The sequence below is a fragment of the Euwallacea similis genome, chromosome 7 (assembly GCF_039881205.1).
Source record: "Euwallacea similis isolate ESF13 chromosome 7, ESF131.1, whole genome shotgun sequence".
Lineage (NCBI taxonomy): Eukaryota > Metazoa > Arthropoda > Insecta > Coleoptera > Curculionidae > Euwallacea > Euwallacea similis.
The window spans coordinates 6706287-6725527 of NC_089615.1; the positions used below are offsets into that span (position 1 = coordinate 6706287).

Genomic DNA, 19241 nt, shown 5'->3' on the forward strand with positions numbered 1-19241 from the left:
ATAGAATTGCTAGTCGGCGCAATTCGTTTGGGTTTTTAAGAAAAGTTAGAAAATGAACACTTTCAGGGTGTGTTGGAGTTGATCGTAAATTCATATTCTTAGCTTAAATGAGTTTAAGACTCAATAAAAGAGATTGTTCTTGAAGCAAACATGCTCGGTGTCAAAAAGCAGTTATAAAAGGCGAATATTTTTATACCCGTACAAGGACCATAAGTGATGTGGGTTTCATTTCACGTAGCAATAAATTGTCACAATCAAACTGACTTGCCAGGGTTTAAACAAAGCACGTCAGCCGGCGCAGCGCTCCCGGAGGCAGCTATCCAGCTATTCCCGTCGACTTCCGGGTGTCCTGCAGGACCTTTCGCGTGGCGTGGGAACATCGATCCCGAAGCATCAGCGGCGGTTTCCGTAGCAACCGCGTACAGAGCGCTCGTTGCTGACTGGGCCAGCTATGCAACCGGTCAAGTTGCACTATTTTCGAATTAAATCGAATGTATAAATAAGTAAATAGAATTACATTTTTCACTTTTTAACACTATTTGATTTATACAAAAGTATCTACCTTTTCGCTCTTGAGTAAGGATTAACGGAATTACACGAGAGTCATTTATTTTCCTTTATGTGATTTATTTCTTGGCTTCTCCATATTTATAACGTCAATTTCTTATTTTCAGTGTATTTGCTTCAAATTTATTAACAGTATACAATTCTAAAGCTAATGTTAACCGTGAGCCGTGCGACTCCAGGTGTTACTTCACTATTTGGAATTGTCCTTTGTACATTGCCCTCGACTGGAGAGTGAGATCAATTTATGAAATGTAACCATTACTTATTTCTTTGTCGATTTTGCCATCTCCCATGTCGCTTTTGGTATTAACTTATAAGTAGTAAAACTATTTTTGTCACATCCTCATGGTCCTCTGCAGCCCTTATTGACGGTGGAAAATCAGTGTGTCAATACAATAATTATTTGTTTCCCTTTCAAAAGTGACCTTGATGTCACCATAGTCGAACTAACACCAGTTTCTCATTATTTATGATACACTAACTATAAAGTTTACTGCCAATGAAACCAAAATTTGGGTTCGAGCTAAAACTTTAGGTTAGATGGTATCACTGAATTCAACAATTCATAGTTCTTCAGCTTCATAACTTTAAAATTATCTTAGGTTTAGTTCTTCAATGTATTGCTAAAATTACATGTGAAGTTACTTATAGTCAAAGTCAAAAGTAAGCTGCTGGCGGATGGAGTGTTTTTGAAACTAACATTAAATGAGGACAGCTATCTAAAACACCCTCGCTATAAACGGAGACACTTTAATGGTTACCTTTAACTGTAAGTTACTTCGCATGCAATTTTAGAAGGAATAAGTGGCCCTTAATTGCGGAGGCGTTTTACTTAGATGTCCTTATTTCAATTGTTGGTTACATTTAACTACCAGTATAAAAAAAAATCTATCTTTTTCTATTTTTCCAGAATAACGGGAATACTCTGTCTGGAATAACTGTTAAAACTAAAACATTATTCGGGCACTTTTAACGTATGACATATTAAGAAATAATTTATCATCACTAGTTATCGAGTTATGGTAACTTCTTAAATTTTTATTGACTATCGATTTTTTCATTTTCGGAAAGGGCTTAAAAATCGTTTTCAGCGATGTAGGCACTAGTTGACCAGGGTTGGGAAAGCATAATACATTTATACATTTTGTATTTGTTTAAATATATCTTAGTTAATTTTATGAAAAGCTTACAGATTGTTAATCTTTTTCCCGTCAACGATGTGTATTTTTTTTTTCCTTTGCATGTTTGGTTTTAAATCTAAATAAACTTTAAGTTAACATTATTGGTAACTTATGATTGTATCTACTGGTGGATCTGTCGCGAAGAACAACCTGTATGGATTTACTTTCATTTAATGTTCATTAGGGAAATAGACCAAACGTAATGAGCTAGGGACACTTCATACTGGCCAACCCATAAAATGCCAAATAAGTCATATCCATTAGAAAATATAGATTTCGCCAAGTAATAATCGTTTGTCGCGTACAACCCTCCTATCTGGCTGAAATGACCCATTATATTTTTATTATCGGACGTCGCTTTAAGTCCACATATTTCCGTCCCACCCTAATTAATTAAAAGTTCAGCAGAAATGTGTCCAATTGTTATGTTCGTTTGCGAGCAAAACGTGGGCGTTGCTGATTAAAGTTGTTGCCCTTATGATGATGGCTGGTGCCTCAATAAAAGAACATTTGCTAATTTATTAATGTTACGGCCGAGGATAAATAAGTTTCAATTGAGCACGAATTTATTAAATTAGTACTGGGGGTTGCCCGCATGCCACAAAATTAGGGTTGACAGTACTGAAAAAATGTTGTAATAATATTTTTAATTCGGGAACATTGTGAAGTTAGGAAGAAGTTAAAAGTGAAAAAGGTTAGTATAGCTAGTATGGACCTTATGTATGGAAGGGCTGTTCAATTTAACAAGTTTGATGTTATGCATCATTTTTAGAATTAAGGGTGGTTTGATTTAATATTAAACACCCTGCACATGTGAAAACCTATTGGAACCAAACCGCAAATCTCTCAACTTTGTCTCAGCGATAGAGCTTCTGTATTACATCCTATCGCCCCTACAATATCACCCCCCGGCCATGTCAACACCAATTTCCTCAAAAGAGTATTGCAACCTTCACGTTCTTTTTTTTTCATTCTATCTGACTGGTAGCATATAATGGTGGCTCTTTCTTTATCTGCGAGGGGCCTTTTTTATTCGCATATTAAACGGTCCTCTTGACCAGTCTTTCAGCAGCAAAAACTGGTAGCGCAATCAGATGTCAATCCGTTACCGGTCCATAAAAAAATGACGCAGTCGGCTTTTTCGACTTTTTCTAATGCGATTCGATTATTTATCGAAAGAAACTCGAAGAATTGACGATCGGAATACTCCGAGTCGAGTTAAAGTTGATTATCCAACAAGTTTTGTTGATTTTCTGTTCTGTTCGTAGTGAATTTGAATTTGCAGAACAGCTTTTTTTACTTAAACAAATGAGCTTTATTACTGGTAATGAGCGTAAAAAGGTGATACTGTAAAGTAGGTAAGAAGTGGATCATTTATTTTCCATGACAATGTTCAACAGTTTTGTTTAACAGACCCAAAATTCAGATAATGAAAAGTGGGAAATTTACTTGAACAGTTTCATTGTTGTCGCTTCAGAGTATCGCATCGACTAAAGTATTTGCCTAATTGATTCGGGAAGCAAATTTCTAGTTGATTAATTTGTTTTCAGTTTTCTAGACGCTGTTACTCCCGAAAGTTGTTGGCGAAAATTTCAAACAGAAAAAGAAATAAATTAAAAATGGTCTGTTGGAGCACCACGTTTCGACAATTTAGAGATTAATGACATTGCGAAACCATTAAATATTCCCCTTTGTTTTTGTGTTTCTGTATATTTTTAGAGAGTCGCTAATGACATGGTAGATCTAAAACAACCTTATCATATCATCATTTAAAAAAAACTAAATTCCATCACTGCATAGTTCCAAATTACGAACTGGTTTGATTTTTCTCCATTATTAATGCTTTATCTAAGTGGTTTTGACAAAAAGTTTGGTATAGCCGGTTTTTCCCGTCAGTTTTCTTCGTCAGTAAATGTGTATAATACAGAAAAAGCCTTTCTGGTTAGAGTGTCTTTGTTTTGAAAACAAAACCTAAAAGAAAAAGAACTTTCGAGAGTGCAGTTTTCAGAAACCCCATTTTTCATGTTCAAATCCCATAAAGCAATTAGTACACGTGAACTAAAAATAACAGATTTTTTTAGGAGGAAATCTGGTTTTCAAATCGTAACCTTATTTAACATAAAACAGTACAGCGTCAGTTTAAGTTTTACCATGAATATAAACTACCCCTAACGGAAGCAAAACCTGAAGTTTATAATTAAAGGCAGATCTTATTTAGGACATGCTGCCATTTAGAGATAATACTACGATTGATGACGCAACTACATAACTTCAATACTCAGACTTTACATACGTGGGACCGCTCAGGGGTGTGTAAAATATGTCATGTGCCCGATGAGGGTACAATAAGGGATTAGCACGCGTGGGCATGGGGGGGATTATAAATTCTAATGTATTTGAATACGAAGTATTATTCGATGCACGCACGCAGACCGAGGCGATGTTTAAATGATTAGGTTCTCGACACATAAAACGCCCCTTTCACGATGATTTACGGTATTTCGATATTCATCTTGTGGGCAAATATTATGGAATGATCACTACCAACCCTCGTTCCTTCATAGAAAGAGATGTAAGATTGGCCGTGACGATTAGGGATGCTATTTGAATTGTTTAAAAATGCTCCTTGCAATTTTCAACTGTAACTAAAAAGCATTTCACCTTGAGGGCTCCAATAAACCTTTTTCGCGAGCAACAGAAACTTTAACCGCCCGTTTTTGATTAAGTCCGGGGATCCCTTCTTCACATTGCTTCTTTGGTGAGTTGCGGTTTGGACTCTTCTTTCGCCGTTTTGGGTTGTTTATAAACCACTGTGGGTGCACAGTAGGTATATAATAAATTTGCTAATACCCTTGTGTTCCCTCTTGATACACTTCAACGATTTCACAGGAATGTGCAGACACCAGGTGGCCCTAAAGGGCATGACAGTTTACAAGGGTCGATACCTCGCTAGACCGATCCGATAGCAATAGGGTCACATGGTGATTGACATCACGTGTTTAAATAACCGAACCCTCGCAGATTCAGGGTGGAAAAGACACACTGCACACTGCAAGTCTGTCTGTTCCGAAAAAAAGTCTATCCTTCGTCATTTAACGAGGACGTCAATTAGCCTTTCATTATGAGTGGTACTTCGCAGAATACCGTCATCGAAACCATATTCGACGTGGTACCACCGCCGGAAGTTCACCAGGTGACTCGTGACATTCCGCGGCGTGCTGTGCCGGAAACCCGAGGCACCAGACTAAATCGGCCCGGCAAATTTCTGATTGTTGTGGTGGCACGCGACTTGAAAAATCGCGGCTTTCGTTGTTCTCCAGACATAAACAATTTAACGGTGTAAACCAGAATTGGAGCTATTAAAACACATGTGTAATATTCGGCTCAATTATTCACAACAACCACTCGTGTTCAATGATACTACCATTCTCACTCATTCGTCTTCTTAAAACCACTTAGGGCGTGGGGCACCCTTTTTTCTCTTAATATTCCAGGAACCGTTAATCTTGGCATTTACCGTTCTCTTTGGAAATTAAGACATTTTTTTTATATTGGTGAAATTTTTAGAACCCGATACTAGTTTATTGATGAAATTAAGCAAATTATTTTACACGTCATGCGTTTTATGGTACTTGGGAACTGTTCAAATGAATGCTACGCATGATGGGAAAAATACAAACATAGGAAAACGAGTAATTTTGATTTTAAAGTTAACATAAATGCCATTTGAAATCATGACTCGTTTGTTTATGTTTCTTCAGTTTGTTTACGTCTCGCAGAGATCTCATGTATAGCAGAATTTCTCAATAGATATCTGTAGAATTGGAAGTCACTTATTAGATATCGGCAATAGTTACGTTTACAATGTAACCACCTGTTTTGGTCTACTACCAATACTGTTAACATCACATCATAAAACAATCAATCAAAATAGGGACCTTAGCACTAAAACATTTTGTTAGTAACATTTGTTGGAAATAGTTGAAATTTCGGTTCCATTGGTTAAATTATTATAAAATGAGTTTCGATAAATATACTATTCTATCATTCTCAAATTTACTGTTAGTATAAGAAATTATTGTATTTTTAATTCTGTATTAAAATTGTCAATTTGACGAACGCAAACGAATTATTGTACTGTGATACTATTGAATGAGACACTCTGTAAACATAAATACCTAATAATACCAAAATTGTTCAAACTTATAAAATCTTTACGTGAACCATGTACACATAGGATGACATTGGCACAGCGACAAAGCAAGATGGACCGGTTTGGAGTATCCCTAACCAGTCACAATTAAGCACAAATTATATTCTTATTTTTTAGTGTTATAATTGTCTTTGTTGCGGACCGAACAACTGAAGAGCCAAAAATCTAGCAGATACTCAAAACGGCGTAAATAGTCCATAAAAGTTCATTCATAGCTGCAGGTTTAGGCAGCACCGGCTAATCAGGCCATTAATTTGAGTTATACGCCTAATTATCCCCGCGCTAAAATGTATAAGAGGTCGTAAATTAACTTAATTAAACTCTCAAGTCGAATTCGCGGCTTTATATGGTCGATGTTTAGACTCGAGGAATGCGTGAACTGTAACCATAATATGCAGCCAAAATATTCCCATGCATATGTAAAATGAATAATTTGAGGAAGAAACACATTTACTGATTTAAAAGCAAAACTGTTGAATTTCGATGAAGTCCGTTGTTTTAGGCTTGAATGTTCCTAGGCAAGTTGCACTATTTTCAAACAAACTAAATTTCACTGATTTTTGCCAAATCTTACCAACTTTTTTGTACTCCCTCTCTAAAAGTTCAATCACTGTTACGAAATCATAAAAACCGTTTAATCTCAACAAATATTATTTTCCTCGTTTTAGCGTTTCTATTTCTGCCAAATTGGCATTATTTACGCTTCACCAACCTCGTAACAAATAAATTCAGTAATTTAACTCCGCTGTTAACCCTTATCGTTTCGCTGCAGAATTGGTATGTGTGCGCAGTCAATATTACATAAATTTCGCAGGGGTTTTATTTTCAGTTTTGTTATCCCATCAATCGTAATATTGCAGGTACATTTTACCCACATTATCAAAACATCGGCATTTCGAGGAAAAAGTCGATAGAGCGAAATCATTGAAATTCTTCGAGGTTACAGGGTGAACAGATAACAGTTCTCATTACTTTGAACATAGAGGCATTTATTATTATTGAAATAGGATAGCCTATGCGTCTGGTTCGAGTTAGTTAACAGCAGTTGATTGAGGAAAGCAAGTAAGAGAGCAAATTTTCTGTTGTGGTAGATCTTACCAAAGCCAAATCACCTTCAAGACGACAAATAATCATCGATAACCATACACCACTACAGCGTTAATCTCACAAATCCTGGAGAAAACTGCATATCTCCGTAGATTTGTGCCTGTAGAGAATTTATTGCTCGAATTCAACAAGTGTCTCGGTCTGTTAAAACTGAACAACTTGGACCGCTGAATGATATATGTATGTGATCTAATAAATTTAATTCTCTTATAAACAATAGTCATAAGTTTAGAATTCGTAATTTTTATCAATAACGCATTATGTAATAATGCTCTTCTGCAAATAAAAATAATCGGGAAGGGAGCGTCCTCAGCTTTGGAAATTTAGCATTCACCAACAAAAATTGACCAAAATCAGGTGTTTCTTTTATAATTTGGAGTCTAATTGCGCATATTGCGTTGCTTCAAAAGGAGAAAAAGTTAGAGTCGTATCTAACGAGTTTTTCAAACCAAAGAACACCCGATTATTAGTTTATTCCGTATTACGAATATCTTGTTTATCGTGCTACCACTCGGCTGAATCATCTAAGTATCGATATCAGTACGAAAATATACACATAAAGGTACGAGTTATAGGGTAATTGATAACAACGATACGATGGCTTACAAATCTTCAAATAACTTTACACCCTCTTTTTACAGGCTTGCAGCTCATGGATCTCACCATGAAAATGATACACGAAAGAAATAATATACATCGTGTTTATGCTCAAGGGAGGAAATGTGAAGTCACAAAAAACCTCTCAGAGTGGTCACTAATACAGAAAATAAAATTAAGCGAGATTAACAATGGAACAATGATCGAACAACGATCAATTACTGCAAATAAACCTTCTGAAATTCTGATCCTTTTGGAATTCTGTCAACAAAAGCTATCATTCCACAGCCATTGAGAAGATAGATTTCTGTTATTATTTATTTTCGACACAGCACGCACTGCACTGTCCGTCTCACGTCCGCCTATGGCTGCAGTTTCCAACACTTGAGACGTTTTCAAATCAGGAGTTTTGATGTTATGACTCCGAGATTCCCTCAAGTTTACTGTCCTTTTACTAGGAATAACTCTAGGCAACATGAGCGGAACTGATTCCATATAATACAATGTTACGTCTTTTCCTAAGACTTCAGGGCAAGTATTGACTGAATTGTGCCCATTTTTCGATGGAAAAGAAACCCTATTCAAGTCAATTGAAGATATACATTTATTTCACTGCCTAAATCTAAATATTTACTTATTAATTCAATCATTTTCTTACTTACTATTAATTATGGATCAACTTGTATAGTGAAACTTTAAAGGTAAAAGTCTTTTGAAAATAAATTTCTTTTTAACGCTGAAGCTCGATGCATTTTCAAGACTATTAAAAACTGATCTTATCGGTTTCCATCGATACAGTTGACACCCTTAACTTGGGGCTCTTTTTGAGGCTGTCAAAAACCCCATTCATACCAGCTCATTTATCGAGTTTTTACAATTCATTCTTGCTTTAATCCAAAATTCGTTGCAGGCTGAGAGAAGCACGAATAAAATATGGAAAAAGTTCAAAGAAGTTTTTAAATCCGCTCATATATTATGGAATCTTGGGAGATATGAAAATTTGCAGGAACTTTTACGTTAATGATGGAATTTGGTGTGTTTTCTTTCTTCTCGGTAGTAATAGTAATGTGTAGTATATTAGTGAAAACAAACACGGGCAACTTTTCCTGTTTAATGCATAATGCATTCTTTCGTTCGACTGCTAGATCAAACTCCCAACACAATCTCGCCTTTGCTAAATATTTAAAGCCATTATCACTCTCCCCTGCAAAGCGATTTTCTAAATGGAAGCATCTTTCAACTTTATTCTTATCTTATTAATCTTAATTTTTCTTTCGCGCAGAAAATTAATTAAGCCTTGATTAAAAGTTTTTTCTCATACATTTGTAACAGAGATGGAAGCAAAAGAGGACTTGGTGAATTTTTAAAGTTTAACGTTAATTAATGAACTTAATATTCCTTGATTCATCTAGCGTAGTTACTTTACATTGGTATTCCCCAACATCATTCTCTTATAACCACGTTTCCTCAAACTACAGAATACGAAACTAGGCGTGAATTAAATTAGACATGTAGCCTTACCTTAACGGCACGTTAAAGCTTCTACGGTTATTGCCGTTTAAAACGACAGTTTAGCATGTTTAATAATAACTTTTAATACCAACGTATTGAAAGCTTAAATTTATCGTCCTTAGCGGTGTTAAGGTTCTCTGCCAAGGTTAAGTCGGAGGAACGTACAGAGGAAACCGCATGTTCATGAATGGGTGTGGTACCTAGATAGACTGTTTAACTCTGACATCCTTACACCGTTCTATAATCTAAATAATTGTAAACATTACGGCGGATCTATACTCTTCGATAATTTCCCCCTGTGTGTCCCCCAGGCAAATTGAGCAGAATGAAAGCCAAATTAAGAGCGTCTCAATTCGCCATGTAAGTGCCTCTGAATGATTTTAGAGACTCTCAGAGAACAAGGGGCCTAATGAGCCGTCTACGACACTTTATGGAAATTAGGGCTTCGACTAACTTACTTTAAAGTTAGCTAAGAAGGGATGGAATCTCGCTAAACTCCTCGTTAATGGACCTATTTTTAGCTGACGTCTAACAAGCTCATTCCATTTTCTCAGACTTCACGTTTTTTGTTGATATTTGGTTCAAAGTGGTCTATCGAGTTTCCACTGATGTGAGCTCGAACAAAACTAGAAGAGAATTTCAAGATAAAAGGCCCTAAGCGTTTAGAGAAGGAAATTAGATTTTGTACGATTGGGGGCCACAGGCAGCAATATCTGGAAAAAGTAACGCAAATATAACGAAAAATACTGTACATGTCCTAGTGAAATAAAGTTACAATGCGAAGGTAATGTATTGGCATTATAATTTAGACTTCTACAAATCTTCAGTGAGTCATAATATAAACGTAATAAAAAAATTCTTTTCTGCTCGGATTTGTTGAAGGTATTTGCATAAAATATTTGTCCCCTCCAAGAACTGAGCCTCTATATCTGTCTTTCTTATATGAATATTAAATTACACGAATCATTAAAATTTGGATAGCAATAATAATAATCCGTCATTCCGGAAGTGATACGTGATTTATTTCTACTAGAAGCAATGAGTCAAGGCATTCCCAAAATCGTTTATCTATTTTAGTAATGAATGACTGTGAGTCGACTGTATAAGGGCAAATAATAATTGTATGTAATTTGTAATAGCCAGTGTACAAATATGCAGTTAACGATTGTCCGCGATGTGGGACTATCCCCAAGTTTATACTCTGAAACATATGCCTTCATTATACCGATTGGGGGATTTAACCTGACCAGTAATTTTTGCCAACATTTTTACCTTTGTAAATGGGTTAACTATGCTTGATTTTCTGGACAATCTTCGCCACAACAAACTGTTGTGATCCAGGATCTTCAAGAGTCTTTTGTATATTCTTCGGATTATTCTAAACGGATCTAAACATTTTCATGAGATTTTATCTTCAATAAATTTATTTCATGCCCCCTGACTTTTCCCAATATTTTTGATCTCTATGAATGTGTCCATTATCTTTTATTCTATGGAGATTTTAACGTTATAAACAGAACCATTTTCAAGATTTTACCAGGAATTTTTGACTACTATAAACCAGGCAATATTATCCCTGATTTTTAACGGGTTTTAACCGCACTAAGTTTAATACAATGGGGATTGCCAGCATTTTTGATATTTGCAAACGGGCTAATTGTCTTCAATATTATCGAGATTCTTGATTGATTTTAAACGAATGCAGTATTTAATTTCTGACTACTATAAACGGGCCAAGTGTCCACTGCCTTCCGGATATTTTGACCTCAATAAATAATAAAAGTATAAAGTATCAGTGATGTTTGCCAAAATCTTGCCAATTCTTCGACGATTTTTGGCCACTATAAGCAAATCCATTTACTAAGATTTTCCGATTTATAACTTTTATAAAAGAAGCTATTTCCTGCAGATTTTTATTATGATAATTTAATGGAATATGAATTATTTTTACCAACATCTTGCCTTCCGTTAACAAGTTAATTATTCTTTATTCTTCCGACGCTATTTCTTGATGAGATAATATAAGCGAAGCTATTTTCAATGATTAGAAATGTTTAACATACATTTTTATATACACATATAACATTTAATAAAATGGTCAATTTATGAGGAATTTTAGTTCGTTCGCGTTACTTACGCTGAGACTGGCGATTGAAATTAGTGTTACTATTGCAATTAGCCTTATGTTGATTTATATCAGAACCTTAAAATCTGAAGTTTGGCACATGCGTATGTCAATTTTTCCTAGTGAAGTTTTTATTTATCTGAGGGCTGTTTCCGCCACGTTTTTAACTTGAAGAGTTCCAGTATATCTCCTCTACTTAATTTCTTAAAATATAATCGTGTAAAAATTAGAAAAGGCATGAAAAATATTATATCCATTCTCGTGTATTAAAATTAAGTTCAATTATGTAGATTTATTTGCTTTATACTTACCAAAGCTCATCAAAACATAATTCTCCACTTCAGGTTTTTCACGGTAAAAATTTGAACAAAGTACCAAATACAATTTAGTTTAGCCTGAACGGTGAGCACGTAATAAAAAATGACTATACGCGCGTAGAAATAAGGTACGGGCGCATGGTAACTTGGTATGCGCAAACTTAACTGTTTTTTTCTTTTTTAGGTAAGAAAACCATCTACTTAGTTACATCTGACTACAATATGACATCAACCAACCAAGCACGAAATTCTTATAAAATTGTTAAGACTGGTATTTTAATGAAGATAATTAAGGTGGCTAAAAGCGACCCTCAAAATAATGAAACTCTCCCCCAGGTGATGTCAAAAACAAACATGCAATGAAACACCACCACAAAGCCACTTCAGGCTGAAAGAAGTAGCTGCAAAGTAACTGAAAACGTTAAAACAAAAAGGCTAGAATTTCTAAACAAACAACAAAACGACCCTTTTTGAAGAACCTTTAAGCTGGAGCAGAAACTTTTTATTAGACGCTTCTGTAAGATCCATCAAAAAAACATAATTGACGGTAATAGCCCTCGTCATAACTTGAATAGGCTTGCATGTGCATTTTATCAGAGAGAGAGGACGTCTGTTATACTATCTTTGTAGAGCAGCGACATCTATCACGGCGCCTGTACAGTTCGAACTTGGCAGGCGGTCCACTAGGTGGTGTTACTAATACTGCACAGCGAGCGCAATATCACATCAGTTCGTTTCTACGTTCCTGCTATTTGTTCGAATTTGCCGGCGGCAAAAGTTGAAATTGAACAGGGCCGCCTCCGCAGGTATGAGCTGCGTACTTTTAGATTAGATGACAATCGGCCACACGTTGGGATAGGTCCGGCAGGGTCCTGTCCTACGCTCTCTGGTGTGCGTTTTTGGCGCCTCTGCTCCTGCTCTTTTATTAGCGTTGTTGCCATTTGCTGGCGTACTTTCTTTTTTGGTTGTTACGTAGGTGACTCTCTTTAATAATTTATTCATCGTTGCGTCATAGTTTCGAGAGCTATTGCTATTCTGCCTCAACAAAGACTAACTTCCTCAATAGAGCCCACTCATCTTGTTGCCGTACATGTACTAAAAGCAAAAACTGATTTTTTTGATTTGGCAACATGCTGGTCTGGTGCATCCCACGTCACGTGCATTTGCAGTGACAAGACACAAATGGCAGCATGCTCAGGCAACTTTGTCTGGTTTTCATTTCGTACTGCTAAGACGGTGATTCTATTTAATTTTATTGTTCTTGCAGACTGTCGCTTTAGGCCTGAGCGAACGTGACGATAATCGCTGCTGCGGTCATGATAGATGATGTGGTAATTAAGATACATATATCGTTGGCCTGTCTTAATGGTCATCAACTGGACCGTAGCTATTGATTCGGCCTTGCTCCTGCAGACTTCATCAAGGGTTTGCTATTCGCCCCAGCGTGTCTTTGAAGATGTAGTAAATAAACAAAGAGGTAGCTAAAAATAGAGGAATATTTATAGCTACCATATTTCAACTCCTACAGCGTAAAGCCGACAGTCCTACGTGAAAATTGTGTTTATGGGCAATTAGCACCTTTTCATTTATGACAGCTGCCCACATATTGCTCTATAACGTTACGATAACTCTGTATCGATAATAATTTTATTAGTGTGGCCTTTAAATCACATGGTTCTATCTGGCTTAACACTCTAAAGGAAATCGTCCAAGAAGACTTTTGGTTTATTTTAAAGGATTTTCTTATCTCCATAGCCGAAGTTCATTTTTATTTTTAATATCAAGACGGTCTGAGGGCTCGGGGTATATGAAAGCACTCATGTAGAATCACGTGCAACTTTGCCTTTTTTCGTTGAATATCATATGCGACGTATTATTCACAGAATAATATCATTATTACATGAATTTTCATCAGGATTGTTTTTGCAATTTTTTCGATAAAAGTTATTCATTTACAAGAACATATGATCAGCTTTAGAGTAGCTGTTCAACGAAAATATTTAACCATTTCGGAGCTGACAATATTGGACACGCCTAAATAAGGCGCCCTATATGTCTTGAATTAAAATTTAGTTTGTTTAACATTAAATCGTTTTGGATCAACCTATAGGCTATGTATATGGAGAAAATATATGCCAACCAATGGTTACAGTTTATTCGCCATTCTATCCAGAGCTTGACGTTGATCAGTATTTTTATCGCGCTCTTTCACATTATTCTACTTTAATAAAATCATTGATGTACTTTTGAGTTTATTCATTATTCAGAAATATTATATTACAAACACGAAGAACGTCATCGTCCAAATAAATTTAGCCACGAAAGAAATCGTTTTGTTTTCAAATTATTTTCCTAGCTTTTAACCTGAAACGTTATAAATTTATCTATGAACCAAGAAAGAAATTTCTATAATCTCGTGGAACATTTAAAGTAAAAATAAGCCGTTACTCAAAAAGTTGCCCAGATATTTGTCTGTTGGCTCCAAATATGTGTAAATATTGTGTTACTATTAAAATTTCCTGCGAAACATTAAACGGGAGAAATTGCAAGTTTGTAAAACCACACTCTCGCATAGTGAGACGATTTGTAAAATACAAAAGTTTGTATAACCTACGATTCACTGGTCATATTAGTGCGTTATCGATGCTCAAAAAAGATGTTTTAGCATCTTGTGAGCCTATGTATATATTCGTTTATGAGCGATATGTCAACCGAAAGGGCTTAAATAAAATGCAAACGTTGAACCAATAGTTAATATTCAAGATGGACTAGGATGTGAATTGACAAATGCCACCCTTCCTAAAAAACCTCATGTTCATCAGCTTTTATCAGTTCAAACGTAAAAAAATCACACTATTATAACCGTAAGTCCTCTTCCTTACAAACTATTTCTTTCTGGAAGGGGAGGGGTATTCCATTTCCTATAATTTGAGACATAAATGTCGCCTCTTCGCCCTTTATCTGCCCGGATCATCTCTCTTTAGTGAGCAGATTTGAATGCAAGAAATCTACCAGTGAAGTAATCTGGTGAAAAATTGGCCTTCCATTTGCCGTGCCCCACCCGGTCTCTTGGAGCCAACTAACGTCATAAATAACGACACACGACTTTGCAACTCAACACAAGTTTGTGGGAAATAGCGTCTTATCAATCTGCTGCCCACATTGGCAATTTTTTCACACCAAGTACACACACACCAGACCTTGATTTTATTTTTACACGTTTCATTTTTTAAAAATGTGTGTTAGGTGTACTTCCGCTCTATATCTGGTGTGTGGTGTCAATTGGAAAGTTTCGAATTGAGTAGGTTAATAAGTAAGCAACTGAGTTGATCGGCTTGGAAGCGGTGATATCTATGTCGAGTTCATGTTTAAATTTTTTCACCTGTTTTTCCATCTGTAGCATCAAGTTCCAAACACAACAAAATCTGAATTCTATGTGACTAAGTTTAAAAAAATAATTCAAAACTATATGGCAATCCTCACCTAACATTTGCCTCTATTATTAAATATTTTATGATGAAACTTTTTTTTGGAAAGAGGCATGTTCTTATGCTTAGTGTGACACAAGGTTTTATTCAAGTGCTTCCAAAAAATGTAATAAAAATATGAGGTCCATAGTGAAGAAAGCTGAGCTGACGATGGGTTCAAATTCAAAGTGGCATATTAAAAATTTGATAGCACCATCCTCTAGAGAAGGAAAAATTTCTATGAAGAAGTAGAATGTATTTAAAGAAACATCTTCAAATAAGTTCAGAAAAAAATAAAAAGCATTTCAGCAAATATCAAATTTTTTTTAATATTACAGTACCATCTGGAAATTTCTAAATTTTGGAGCGTAGTTTTGTGGGTCAAAAAGATGGAAGACTTTTATTTTACGGTTTTTTTGAGATCTTAAAGACGAATAGTGAATTAGAATAACCCCGTATGTTTATGATTTCGATTATCCACGTTTGTGTGGGTGCAGGACCTAAATCTGCTTTGGCACTTACTTAACATTGCCTCTCATCACTTTCAACCCGAAATATATGAAATACGTATGTGTGTTAGTAAAGTAGTGCTTTCTTGAAATCTTCCTACTGTTTATAGAGATTCCTAAACTAAAAATTATCTAATGCTTTGTTCAGGAAAAGTTCTTCCAAAACGCCCAAAGTTTTGATTGTGCTCTGTGCTGATTATGAATGTTCTTCAATAGCGCAATTATTAGTAGAATTAACCTTAAAACGTTCCAGTGCCTGCTGCAAATAGTGTTCTCAATGGTGAAAAAAAAATTGTAGCCTACAAATTCTGAGCGATGCCTCTCACTCAAATTTTCCATTCGCAAATTAACTGATGATACCTGAAGAAAGTAAAAAACGGAAGTTACTGTTATCTTGCAACCGCAAATAGCCGCTTTCTAACTTAGCATAGAATAGCAATAGAATGGCGGTAGCTTAAAAATGCATATTACCACGCGAGTGCAGAATTTTATTTGACCGAAACAAAACAAATATTTGCTTTCCAACTTGAATATCTTTCACTGTAAACAACAACCTCTCCAAGCGTCCCATTTTCAAACGGGTATGAAGTATACGGTTTCAAGTCAACGGACATAGTCGCCTAGTTGACTTGGTAATGAGCTATGCATCTGACTATATGTATAATTAACTGCAGCGAGATGAATATTTTTCAAATTGGCCATTAGCCTCATGCAGTTGTTGACTAATTTACTTAGCGTTATAATTAATAATGTTAAATAGATGACCCGCGCATTAGAACACGTTGATTTCGAACTCTATTCATTGTTAATTTTAAGAACAAGACAACAATGGGACCTATTTCGCAGCAGGACGTTTTTCCTTTTGTGCCCGTACTGCCCCCTCAATATTCAGCGCAATAGCATGTATTATTTATAGCCTTCCAGTACGAATGGAAAACCTCTCTAGGGATTCTTGCAGGTTTTTGTTACATCAGGAATGTGCAATAATATTTTATTATCAGTGTCGATCAGAATTTATTGTCGCGGCCCATAAAAATCACTTCCTCTCCCATAAAGCTGGCATAATTGCATTTAGGTTCAACCCACGCGCTGCAACTGAAATTATAATACTGTCCCACAATTAGTTATGGCAAATATTTGCATCCCACGTTGGGGAAATAGGCTTTGTACTCAAAAAACTTGATCATCGCCTCTGTTACCTTAGTTTTTGAAAGCTTTTTGGACACGTGTTCCTGCTTAAAGCTGCTTTCTCCTCAAGGATGAAATTCTGCGTTATAATTCAACAATAATTTTTTATGACCTTGCGTAAATAATATTTTTAGGTGTTTTCGTAGTCGCGCTTTGTTGACACCGAAGGAATTTGCCAAATATCCAGGGGCGTGGATGCATCACCGTGTATTCGTTAAGCTGTTTACTAAGTCCAGGAACTACGCAGGTCTTTATTATATCTCATCACCACCTGTCTAATTTGCTCTTTTAAATTTACCACGCAACATTGGAAAATAGGGAGACCTTGAAGTGTTGGGCGGCCGATTTTACACAGGATAACAACCAATTAACATATACAGTATCAGTGTGTACGCGAGAGTCGGGGTGATTTTCGCAGATAAAGCATCGACAAGAAAATCTAAAAGAGTTTAAATCAGTTTTTAATCATTTGAATGAATGAATAAGGCACCGACAACGCAACAACCGAAGAAGTAATCAGTTTGCCATATATCGAACCGGTGCTGGAATACAGATTCTTAAAAATCGAAATTAATAATCAAAATTCAGTGCGCCATTATTTAAAAAAATTCTGTACGCATTGAAGTCACTTCTATGAATATGCTTCCTCTGTAGCTATCAAAACATACAAAATATCGTTGAAATATTGGTCGTAACCGCCTTCGCGGAGAGTAATATATTTTCATTTTTTAAATAAAATTAACTGTAATCTGTAGCCCTCCGTATCTACGTTAGTTCTCTAAGAAAAGGACCACGGAAAAATTTATTCTCAGCTTTATTTCCTGATAAGAGAATATTCCCAACTTAAAAATCACCCTGTATATTCAGTACTAAAATGTTGCATTTACTTATATCTCCTTTGACATTATAAAATACGTGAACCGAGAAAAATAAGACCGTCCATATTTTCCACCTACGCGAACTTGACATACAACGCACATTTGTATCAACCAGACGTGTATGTTGAATCTACATGTGTACAGGAATCTGGCCGGAACCCCACATAACCGCGTGTGCTGACATTGCGATACGTAGACAGTGAGTACGACGCGTACATAAGATAGATAGGGTGGCGGTACCGACAGCAAGCAACGGGACCAAGCCTAAGATTGTCTATAAATACCGGAGGCGTCCGCGACGCCCATTCAGTCCCAAGACGTCGCTAATTTAATATAGAAACAACCACAGTGGGCACAAGAAGGCTGTTCAGTTCGGTCTAATAAAATCTTTATAAATCATTTAAAAAATATCCGCGAAGAAGTGACGACGATTTGAAAAAGTGCTTTTGGTATTGTTTTCGTTTAGTTTGAACGACGGTTTGGGTTTTTTTTAAGAGAATTGTGTTGTTTTTTTGGTAAAGCATTAAAATTGCTTTTTGTTAAATCAAAACTTTTTAACACTTTAGAGTATCATTTCATTTCTATAAATTTATTATTATTTAATCAATATTCAAAATTTTCATACTGTGATAAAATTACCCACGACTTTATTTTTTATTATTTCTATTTTAATAGTGTATTACTTAAATATTCATAATGAATTAAATTATTTTTTCATAAACAGTGCTGAAGCTTTTCAAAAAATTAAAATTTTGTATCATCGTAGTTTCAACGACAAAAAATTTGAGTTTTCAAACTGAAAATTCATTAAATCTTTAAAAAAAAACAATTTTTCAAAAGGAATCATTTTCCAAATTAGGGTTCGACATATCGTTGTTTTTCTTTAAATGTATCTAGAAATTGTCTTTAGCACGATGAATTGCTTTCAAATTTAGAATTTTTATACAGGATGGTTTAAATTTCTTGAGTTTCTGAATTGGAATCAATACTTGTTTGAGGACTAACTTTACAAGATCAAAATTCCTTGATATGATTTTGTACCATAATATTTGATAAAGTGAGGCTTTAGAATTTCTTTCATCGCGCCTTCGACTTCTGTAACCAACTAAACCTGTAGGGTTGCTAGTTTATATGCCTTATTTAAGGCAAAAATGTTAAACATTACTTGCATTATTGTTATTATTGATGAATATTTGATAGTATGTGTAAATCAGAAATAACATCATGAAAATGTTTATGATTCTTAGGAAGATTGCTTGGAGAATGCCCAAGATGAAGTAGAGTCAAGATTACGAGAATTATATAAAAGTTTATAAATCTTGCTTTGGGGAACCACCCAGATCTCCATAAGTAACAATTTTAATTATCAATTACTTTTTTATTTCTTGGATAATCTTCCATTTATTTCTCCACATTATTTATCTTCCTAGATCAAATCGGTCTGCTTGAAATGTATGCGAGCTTGGTCTAACACCATTTGACTTTTGCATTTTTAGTCATTTTGCCTATAGTATATATACGTTGTTCTACTTGTTCTCGTTAATCCACACGGTGTCATTTTTAAGTGTGACAAGTATGAT

General features: G+C 35.4%; 2 protein-coding genes across 3 annotated transcripts in view; one reads left to right on the plus strand and one right to left on the minus strand.

The window, feature by feature from the left end:
* LOC136410131 (A-kinase anchor protein 200-like) overlaps positions 1 to 19241 on the plus strand; it is a 54161-nt gene that overhangs the window by 27331 nt on the left and 7589 nt on the right. The window lies entirely within an intron of this gene.
* Positions 11597 to 19241, minus strand: part of SrpRbeta (signal recognition particle receptor beta) — a 29255-nt gene continuing 21610 nt past the window's right edge. The window contains exon 5 of the mRNA XM_066392143.1: positions 11597 to 11608. The gene's annotated coding sequence lies outside the window, so the exon portion shown is untranslated. The remainder of the gene's footprint in view (positions 11609 to 19241) is intronic.